Source organism: Neophocaena asiaeorientalis, unplaced genomic scaffold (assembly GCF_003031525.2).
Source record: "Neophocaena asiaeorientalis asiaeorientalis breed wild unplaced genomic scaffold, Neophocaena_asiaeorientalis_V1.1 scaffold26, whole genome shotgun sequence".
Classification (NCBI taxonomy): Eukaryota; Metazoa; Chordata; class Mammalia; order Artiodactyla; family Phocoenidae; genus Neophocaena; species Neophocaena asiaeorientalis.
The window spans coordinates 7609337-7620316 of NW_020173108.1; the positions used below are offsets into that span (position 1 = coordinate 7609337).

Genomic DNA, 10980 nt, shown 5'->3' on the forward strand with positions numbered 1-10980 from the left:
ATATTAAATTATTTAATTCTCTTTAAAATACTTTAACATAGAATTGAGCCCATTTTTTAGTAAAGAGACTGATGTTCAGCGACTTTAACCAAGTATCACATAGCTAGTGGGTGGTGATGTTATCACCCTAGCCAGGCTCTCTAGTTTCTGGTGATTTCAACACTAAGGGAATTGGAAAATGTAGTGTAAATTGCTTTAAGAATAGTTGTTTTGCCTTTCTGCACGAGCACTCATCGTGGTGCCACCAGACGCACCCTCAACATGCGGAACGACACCAGCGAGTTCATGGACCTGTGCATGCCGCGGAAATGCTCGTCCAGCTACCGCATCATCACTGCCACGCCATCCATATGAACGTGGCCGAGGCTGACACGGTGACAGCCACGTTCAACGGCGAGTTTAAAACCTATGCTATCTGCGGGGCCATTCACAGGATGGGTGAGTCAGATGATTCCATTCTCCGACTGGCCAAGACCGACGGCATCGTCTCAAAGAACTTCCGACTGGAGAGGATCACAGATGTGGAGTATATGTCATAAATAAATAGTGAAAACCCACAAAACAAAACAAAACAAAACAAAACAAAAAAAGAATACTTGTTTCAAGATGACTATTTTAGTACTTTCTTAGCTCAAGAAGAATAGTTTTGTCCTCCCAAATATTTTTCCCAAATCATAAAATGCCTTAATATCATGATAAATTTCATGCTTATTTTTCCCCAAACATCTAAAGACATGACTAAAACTAACGTCATGCAGAAATATTTTAGTGAATCACAAATCACCATAGATCCCAGATAACCAAATACTAACTCATCCTCCAGTAGATCAGGTGTATTCCTGAATGTGGAAGCCAGGACATCTTGGTTGTTTATAAGCTTTTTCAACTGCTTATTAATTTCTTCTACATGATCTCCAAACTCAAAATTTTGTAAACCCTAAGTGATCCTTTCAAAACACTGAAGAAACTGTGGAGACATAACCCCACCTCACTCCTAAGTGCTTTTATTAACATGCAATAAAATTAAACACCCTGTGAACTCGCTTGTATGTGAAATCTTTAAAAAGCCCCAAACTCACAGAACAGATCAGATATGTGGTTACCAGAGGTGGGGATTTGAGGAAGGGGGCAACTGGATGAAGGTGGTAAAAAATGCAACCTTCCAGTTTGTAAGATAAACAAGTACTAGGAATGTAATGTACAACATGATGACTATAGGTAACACTGCTGTAGGGTATACTTGAAAGTTAAGAGAGTAGATCCATGAGTTTTTATCACAAGGAAAAAACAGTATTGTCTTTTTCTTTTATTTTTTTGCATCTATATGAGATGACAGATGTTAACTAAACTTATTGTGGTAATCATTTCACAATATATGTAAGTAAAATCATTATGCTGTACACCTTAAACTTATACAGTGTGGTATGTAAATTATATCTCAAGAAAGGTGGAAAAAAGAATTAAACGCAGTTTTTATCAAGTCACTGATACATAAAGAGCTGGTGGGAGATCTGCCAGTTAGGTCCTGGGGTATACATAATATGACAGTTTATCTGGTTCAATAAAGTATCTGATAAAATAATAATGGCACAGGTCATGTAACAGCTGGTAGCTCTCATTACAACTCCCACTCTTATATTGGGTATTACAACCTAGAGCTAAACCCTTAAATGTTTCCCACCTTCCTTATTTAGTTGACCACCAACCAACAGTTGGATAGAAATGGTAAGCAGAGGTAGGGGATTCTAATGACAAGAACTCTGGGAGGAGAAATATGAAAGGTGGAGGTCCAGTTCAGGTTTGTCTGACTTGCTATATGATATTGGACAAACATCAAGCTTCTCTGGACCTACCAGATTCCAAACCTGTAAAGGGGGACTGATGATCCTGCCATCTCTACCTGTAATGAGTGTGAGACTAAAGCATGGTGATTAATGTGAAAAGACACTCTAGTTATAAGGTATTAGTTTTTTCTTTTTGATTAGCCATAAATAACTGCATTTTACCCTTTCTTGATCAGTGCAGACTCTCTAAAAAGATACTGTAAAATCATTAACTAAAGGTATTAGTAACCTATTGCTGTGTAACAAGTTATCACAAAACTTAGCAGCTGGAAAAAACCACAACCATGTATTATCTCACATAGTTTCTGAGGGTCGGGAATCAGAAAGTGGCTTACCTGGGTGGTACCGGTTCAGGGTCTCTTATGAATTTGCAGTCAAGCTCTCAGACAGGGCTGCATGGATGTCAGTGTTTAGCCGTAATTGAAGGATCTGGTTCTAAATTCACTCAGGTAGTCGTTAGTAGGCCTTGGGTCCTCAGTAGCTGCTGGTCAGATAATGCAGCTTCTCAGTATATGGTCCTTTCAACTCTGTTGCCTTATAGCATGGCAGTTGGCTTTCCCTGGGTGGAATGAGAGAGAGGGAGAGGAAGAGGGAGAGAGAGGGAGAAAGAGAGAAAACATACACCTACGATGGAAGTCTTTTATAAACTAATCTTGGAAGTGACATACCATGCATAAACTCATACAGATCCACCCTGGCACAGTGTGAGAGAGGATGACAAAAGAAGGTGGATTCTGCAGGTAGGGATGATTGGGAGCCATCTTAGAGACTGGTTACCACAGGAAAGTAGAGAAAAGACTAAGTAATAGAGCTTGGCAACTCAAAGTGTGGTCCAGAGGTGAGCATGTTAGGGGTGAACAATCGCAAGTCCCACCTCAGACTACTGAGTCAGAATCTGCATTGTGAGACGTTCCCCACGTTATTCATATGAACATTGAAGGGAGAGAAACCCTGCTGCCTGAATGCATGAATGTGATTCTTTTTTTTTAACTTTTTAAAAATTGAGATATAGTTATACAATATTATATAAGTTACAGGTGAACAACATAGTGATTCACAATTTTTAAAACATTATACTCATTTATAGTGATTATAAAATATTGGCTATATTCCCTCTGTTGTACAGTATATCCTTGTAGCTGATTTTATACCCAATAGTTTGTACCTCTTTTTTTTTGTACGCGTACCTCTCACTGTAGTGGCCTCTCCCATTGCGGAGCACAGGCTCAGTGGCCATGGCTCACGGGCCCAGCTGCTCTGCGGCATGTGGGATCTTCCCGGACCGGGGCACGAACCTGTGTCCCTGCATCGGCGGGCGGACTTTCAACCACTGCGCCACCAGGGAAGCCCCTACTTTTGTACCTCTTAATCCCCTACTCTATCTTGCCCCTGCCCCCTCCCCTCTCCCCACTGGTAACCTCTAGTTTGTTCTCTATATCTGTGACTGTTTCCTTTTTGTTATATTCACTAGTTTGTTCTACTTTTTAGATTCCACATATAAGTGATATCATATAGTATTTGTCTTTCTCTGTCTGACTTATTTCACTTGGCATAATATCCTCCAAGTCCATCCATGCTGTTGGAAATGGCCAATTTTCATTCTTTTTTATGGCTGAGTAATATTCCATTGTATATATATATATATATATATATATATATACCACATCTTCTTCATCCATTCATCTGTTGAGGGATACTTAGGTTGTTTCCATATCTTGGCAATTGTCAGTAATGCTGCTATGAACATTGGGGTTCATGTATCTTTTTGAATTAGTGTTTTCATTTTCTTCAGATATATACCCAGGAGTGGAATTGCTGGGTCATATGGTAGTTCTATTTTTAGATTTTTGAGAAACCGCCATATTGTTTTCCACAGTGGCTACACTGATTGACATTTCCACCAACAGTGTATGAGGGTCCCTTTTTTCCACATCCTCCCCAACATTTGTTATTTGTGTTCTTTTTGATGATAGCCATTCTGACATGTATGAGGTGATATCTCATTGTGGTTTTAATTTGCATTTTCCTGATGAAGAGTGATGTTGAGCATCTTTTCATGTGCCTGTTGGCCATCTGTACATCTTCTTTGGAAAAATGTCTATTCAGTTCTTCTGCCCATTTTTAAATTGGGTTGTTTGGGGTTTTTTTGATGTTGAGTTGTATGAGCTGTATATATATTTTGGATATTGACACTTTATTGGTCTTTTTATTTTGTTGATGGTTTCTTTGGCTGTGCAAAAGCTTTTAAGTCTAATTAGGTCTGAATGTGATTATATTTCCTTGCAAAAACCTGATCATTCTTAACATGTCCTAACAATTTAAACCCTGACAATGAAACTAGCCTTAACTTTGGGAGAAATATCTTAATAAGAGTATTCACTGGCATGACTTTTTGTCATCTCACATTAAGGCATGTTTATATGTCATAGATTTGTCACAGACAGTATCTCTGATTAAATATTTTTCTTCTAATTTCTCTGAAAAGTGGATAAGCCATATAGTACCTTATTTTATTTATACATTTATATACATTGTTTATTACTTCCCAGCTCTGTTGGACCTTACCTCATGTTCTAAATAGCAGGGCAACCAAGAGAGAATTGAGAGTGCTATTTGACACAAGTTTGTATGTTCTGTATCTATGTGAAACAAAACAAAAATTTTATTTTAAAAGCTGGTGACAGCTTAGGGTAAGAACTATCTTTGGGAAAAATATCCTCATAAGTGATTTATACAACAAAGAAGATTATTGTATAGTAGAGGTCGGCAACCTTATTGTTAACGGATCAGATAGTAAATATTCTTTTTTAAAATTTTTATTTATTTATTTTTATACAGCAGGTTCTTATTATCTATTTTATGCATATTAATGTATATATGTCAATCCCAATCTCCCAATTCATCCTACCTCTCTCCCCTCCCCCGCTTTCCCCTCTTGGAGTCCACGTTTGTTCTCTACATCTGTGTCTCTATTTCTGCCTTGCAAACTGGTTCATCTGTACCACTTTTCCAGACTCCACATATATGCATTAATATACAATATTTGTTTTTGTCTTTCTGACTTACTTCACTCTGTGTGACAGTCTCTAGGTCCATCCACATCTCTACAAATGACACAATTTTGTTCCTCTTTATGGCTGAGTAATATTCCATTGTATATATGTACCACATCTTCTTTATCCATTCATCTGTTGATGGGCATTTAGGTTGCTTCCACGACCTGGCTATTATTAATAGTGCTGCAATGAACATTGGGGTGCATGTGACTTCTTGAATTATGGTTTTCTCTGGGTATAGGCCCAGTAGTGGGACTGCTGGGTCATATGGTAATTCTATTCTTAGTTTTTGAAGGAACCTCTATACTGTTCTCCACAGTGGATGTATCAACTTATATTCCCACCAACAGTGTAAGAGGGTTCCCTTTTCTCCACACCCTCTCCAGCATTTACTATTTCTAGATTTTTTGATGATGGCCATTCTAACAGATGTGAGGTGATACCTCATTGTAGTTTTGATTTGCATTTCTCTAATAATTAGTGATGTGGAGCAGCATTTCATATATGCCTCTTAGCCATCTGTATGTCGTCTTTGGAGAAATGTCTATTTAGGTCTTCTGCCTGATTTTGATTGGGTGTTTTTTTTAATATGGAGCTGCATGAGCTGTTTATATATTTTGGAGATTAATAATCCTTTGTCCATTGATTCGTTTGCAAATACTTTCTCCCATTCTGAGAGTTGTCTTTTCATCTTGTTTATAGTTTCCTTTGCTGTGGGAAAGCTTTTAGGTTTCATTAGGTCCCATTTGTTAATTTTTGTTTTTATTTCAATTACTCTAGGAGATGGGTCAAAAAAGATCTTGCTGTAATTTATGTCAAAGAGTGTTCTTCCTATGTTTACCTCTAAGAGCTTTATAGTGCCTGGTCTTACATTTAGGTCTTTAATCCATTTTTGAGTTTATTTTTGTGTATGGTGTTAGGGAGTGTTCTAATTTCATTCTTTTACATGTAGCTGTCCAGTTTTCCCAGCACCACTTATTGAAGAGATTGTCTTTTCTCCATTGTATATCCTGCCTCCTTTGTCATAAATTAGTGGAACATAGGTGCAAGGGTTTATCTGTGGGCTTTCTAACCTGTTCCATTGATCTATATTTCTGTTTTTGCGCCAGTACCATATTGTCTTGATTACTGTAGTTTTGTAGCTGTCTGAAGTGAGGGAGCCTGACTCCTCCAGCTCCGTTTTTTTCCCTCAAGATTGTGTTGGCTATTTGGGGTCTTCTGTGTCTCCATGCAAGTTTTAAGATTTTTTTGTTCTAGTTCTGTAAAAAATGCTATTGGTAATTTAATAGGGATTGCACTGAATCTGTAGATTGCTTTGGATAGTACAGTCATTTTCACAATATTGATTCTTCCATTCCAAGAACATGGTATATCTCTCCATCTGTTTGTGTCATCTTTGATTTCTTTCATCAGTGTCTTATAGTTTTTTGAGTAAGTCTTTTACCTCCTTATGTAGGTTTATTCCTAGGTATTTTATTCTTTCTGTTGCAATGGTAAATGGGATTGTTTCCTTAATTTCTCTTTCTGATTTTCCATTGTTAGTGTATAGGAATGAAAGAGATTTCTGTGCATTCATTTTGTATCATGCAACTTTACCAAATTCATTGACTAGCTCTAGTAGTTTTCTGGTGGCATCTTTAGGATTCTCTATGTATAGTATCATGTCACCTGCAAACAGTGACAGTTTTATTTCTTCTTTTCCAATTTGTATTCTTTTATTTCTTTTTCTCTCTGTTTGCTGTGGCTAGGACTTCCAAAACTGTGTTGAATAATAATGGTGAGAGTGGACATCCTTGTCTTGTTCCTGAACTTAGAGGAAATCCTTTCCGTTTTTCACCATTAAGAATGATGTTTGCTGTGGTTTTTTCATATATGGCCTTTATTATGTTGAGGTAGGTTCTGTCTATGCCCACTTTTTGGAGAGTTTTGATCATAAATGGGGGTTGAATTTTGTCATAAGCTTTTTCTGCATCTCTTGAGTCGAGCATATGGTGTTTATTCTTCAATTTGTTAATATGGTGTATCACATTGATTGATTTGCATATATTGAAGAATCTTTGCATCCCTGGGATAAATCTCACTTGATCATTGTGTATGATCCTTTTAGTGTGTTGTTAGATTTGTTTGCTAGTATTTTGTTGAGGATTTTTGCATCTATATTCATCAGTGATAGTGGTCTGTAATTTCTTTTTTTGTAGTATCTTTGTCTGGTATTGGTATCACGGTGATGGTGGCCCTGTAGAATGAGTTTGGGAGTGTTCCTTCCTCTGAAATTTTGTGGAAGAGTTTGAGAAGGGTGGGTGTTACCTCTTCTCTAAATGTTTGGTAGAATTCACCTGTAAAGATGTCTGGTCCTGGACTTTTGTTTGCTAGAAGATTTTTAATCACAGTTTCAATTTCATTACTTGTGATTGGTCTGTTCTTATTTTCTTTTTTTTCCTGGTTCAGTCTTGGAAGGTTATAACTTTCTAAGAATTTGTCCATTTCTTCCAGGTTGTCCATTTTATTGGCATAGAGTTGCTTGTAGTAGTCTCTTGTGATGTTTTATATTTCTGCAGTGTCCATTGTAACTTCTCCTTTTTCATTTCTAATATTATTTTTTTTTTTTTGCTGTGCGCGGGCCTCTCACTGTTGTGGCCTCTCCCATTGCGGAGCACAGGCTCCGGACGCGCAGGCTCAGCGGCCCACAGGGCTCACGGGCCCAGCCGCTCCGCGGCACGTGGGATCCTCCCGGACCGGGGCACGAACCCGTGTCCCCTGCATCGGCAGGCGGACTCCCAACCGCTGCGCCACCAGGGAAGCCCCATTTCTAATATTATTGATTTGAGTCCTCTCCCTCTTTTTCTTGATGAGTCTGGCTAAAGGTTTATCAATTTTGTTTATCTTCTCAAAGAACCAGCTTTTAGTTTTATTGATCTTTGCTATTGTTTTCTTTGTTTCTATTTCATTTATTTCTGCTCTGATCTTTATGATTTCTTTCCTTCTACTAACTCTGGGTTTTGTTTGTTCCTCTTTCTCTAGTTCCTTTAGGTGTAAGGTTAGAGTGTTTGAGATGTTTCTTGTTTCTTGAGGTAGGATTGTATTGCCATAAACTTCCCTCTTAGAACTGCATTTGCTGTGTCCCATAGGTTTTGGCACTTCGTGTTTTCACTGTCATATGTCTCTAGATATTTTTTGATTTCCTCTTTGAATTCTTCAGTGATCTGTTGGTTATTTAGTAACGTATTGTGTAACTTACATGTGTTTGTGTTTTTTATGTTTTATTTTCCCTGTAATTCATTTCTAATCTCATAGCGTTGTGGTCAGAAAAGATCTTGATATGATTTCAATTTTCTTAAATGTACCCAGGCTTGATTTGTTACCCAAGATGTGATCTATCCTGGAGAATTTTCCTTGTGTGTGCACTTGAGAAGAAAGTGTAATCTGCTCATTTCAGAAGGAATGTCCTATAAATATCAATTTGATCTGTCTGGTCTATTGTGTCATTTAAAGGTTGTGTTTCCTTATTAATTTTCTGTTGGGATAATCTGTCCATTGGTGTAAGTGAGGTGTTAAAGTCCCCCACTATTATTGTGTTACTGTCAATTTCCTCTTTTATAGCTGTTAGCATTTGCCTTATGTATGAGGTGCTCCTATGTTGGGTGCATATATATTTATAGTAATATCATTTTCTTGGATTGATGCCTGATCATTATGTAGTGTCCTTCCTTGTCTCTTGTAACATTCTTTATTTTAAAGTCTATTTTATCTGATATGAGTATTGCTACTCCAGCTTTTTTTTGATTTCCATTTTCATGGAATATCTTCTTCCATTCCCTCACTTTCAGTTTGTATGTGTCCCTAGGTCTGATATGAGTCTCTTGTAGACAGCATATACATGGGTCTTGTTTTTGTATCCATTCAGTGAGCCTGTGTCTTTTGGTTGGAACATATAATCCATTCACATTTAATGTAATTATCGATATGTATGTTCCTATTACCATTTTCTTAATTGTTTTGGGTTTGTTATTGTAGGTCCTTTTCTCCTCTTGTGTTTCCCTCTTAGAGAAGTTCCTTTAGCATTCCTTGTAGAGCTGGTTTGGTGGTGCTGAATTCTCTCAGCTTTTGCTTGTCTGTAAAGCTTTTGATTTCTCTGTCAAATCTGAATGAGATCCTTGCCAGGTAGAGTAATCTTAGCTGTAGGTTCTTCCCTTTCATCACTTTTAATATATAGTGCCACTCCCATCTGGCTTGTAGAGTTTCTGCTGAGAAATCAGCTGTTAACCTTATGAGAGTTCCCGTGTATGTTATTTGTCATTTTTCCCTTGTTGCTTTTAATAATTTTTCCTTGTCTTTAATGTTTGTCAGCTTGATTACTATGTGTCTTGGCATGTTTCTCTTTGGGTTTTTCCTGCCTGAACTCTCTGCTTCCTGGACTTGGGTGGCTGTTTCCTTTCCCATGTTAGGGAAGTTTTCGACTATAATCTCTTCAAATGTTTTCTCGGGTCCTTTCTCTCTCTTCTCCTTCTGAGCCCCTATAATGCGAATGTTGTTGCATTTAATTTTGTCCCAGAGGTCTCTTAGGCTGTCTTCTTTTCTTTTCATTCTTTTTACTTTATTCTGTTCCACAGCAGTGAATTCCACCATTCTGTCTTCCACATTACATATCTGTTCTTCTGCCTCAGTTATTCTGCTATTGATTCGCTCTAGTGTATTTTTCATTTCAGTTATTGTATTGTTCATCTCTGTTTGTTCGTTGTTTAATTCTTCTAGGTGTTTGTTAAACATTTCTTGCATCTTCTTGATCTTTGCCTCCATTCTTTTTCCAAGGTCCTGGATCATCTTCACTATCATTATTCTGATTTTTTTTTCTGGAAGGTTGCCTATCTCCAGTTCATTAAGTTGCTTTTCTGTGATTTTATCTTATTCCTTCATCTGGTACATAGTACTCTGCCTTTTCATTTTGTCTATCTTTCTGTGAATGTGGCTTTCATTCCACAGGCTTCAGAATTGAAGTTCTTCTTGCTTCTGCTGTCTGCCCTCTGGTGGATGAGGCTTTCTAAGAGACTTGTGCAAGTTTTGATGGGAGGGACTGTTGCTGGGCGGAGCTGGGTGTTGCTCTGGTGGGCAGAGCTCAGTAAATCTTTAATCTGCTTGTCTGCTGATAGGTCGGGCTGAGTTCCCTCCCTGCTGGTTGTTTGGCCTGAGGCGACTTAGCACTGGTGCCTACAGGCTCTTTGGTGGTGCTAGTGGTGGACTCTGGGAGGACTCATGCAAAGGAGTACATCCCAGAATTTCTGCTGTCCTTGTCCCCGCAGTTGCCCCCCAGCTCTGCAGGAGATCCTCCCACACTAACAGGTAGGTCTTTTTCAGTCTCCTATAGGGTCACTGCTCCTTCTCCTGGGTCCTGATGTGCACGATACTTTGTGTGTGCCCTCCAAGAGTGGAGTCTCTGTTTCCCCCAGTCCCATCGAAGTCCTGCAACCAAATCCTGCTAGCCTTCAAAGTCTGATTCTCTGGGACTACTCCTCTCTTTGCCAGACCCTCAGGTTGTGAAGCCTTACATGGAGCCCAGAACCTTCAGTCCAGTGTGTGGACTTCTGTGGTAAAACTTTTCTCCAGTTTGTGAGTCACCCACCCAGCGGTTATGAGATTTGCTTTTATTGTGTTTGCGCCCCTCCTACTGTCTCATTGTGGCTTCTCCTTTGTCTTTGGATGACGGGATCCTCCTGGACCGGGGCACGAACACGCATCCCCTGCATCGGCAGGTGGACTCCCAACCACTGCGCCACCAGGGAAGCCCAAGTTATCTTTTTTGGTAAGTTCCAGTGTTTTCCTGTCTCTGATTGTTCAGGAGTTAGTTGTGATTCCGGCACTTTCACAAGAGGGAGTGAACGCAAGTCCTTCTTCTCTGCCATCTTGAACCAATCAATCAGATAGTGTTTATTCTTATCTTGAGGGCCTGGCAATAGGATCTCTGTTGCAACTACTCAACTCTGCTGTTGTTGCATAGAAGCAGCAATAGGCAATATCTAAATGAATGGACCTGACTGCATTCCATTAAAAGTTCATTTACAAAAACAGGCAGCTTGTCCATAGCC

At 38.8% G+C, this 10980-nt stretch overlaps 1 pseudogene; it reads left to right on the top strand.

Moving 5' to 3' along the window:
• The first annotated feature begins 261 nt into the window (after positions 1–261).
• LOC112398666 (40S ribosomal protein S21 pseudogene) lies at positions 262–539 on the top strand (annotated as a pseudogene).
• Positions 540–10980: the final 10441 nt, after the last annotated feature.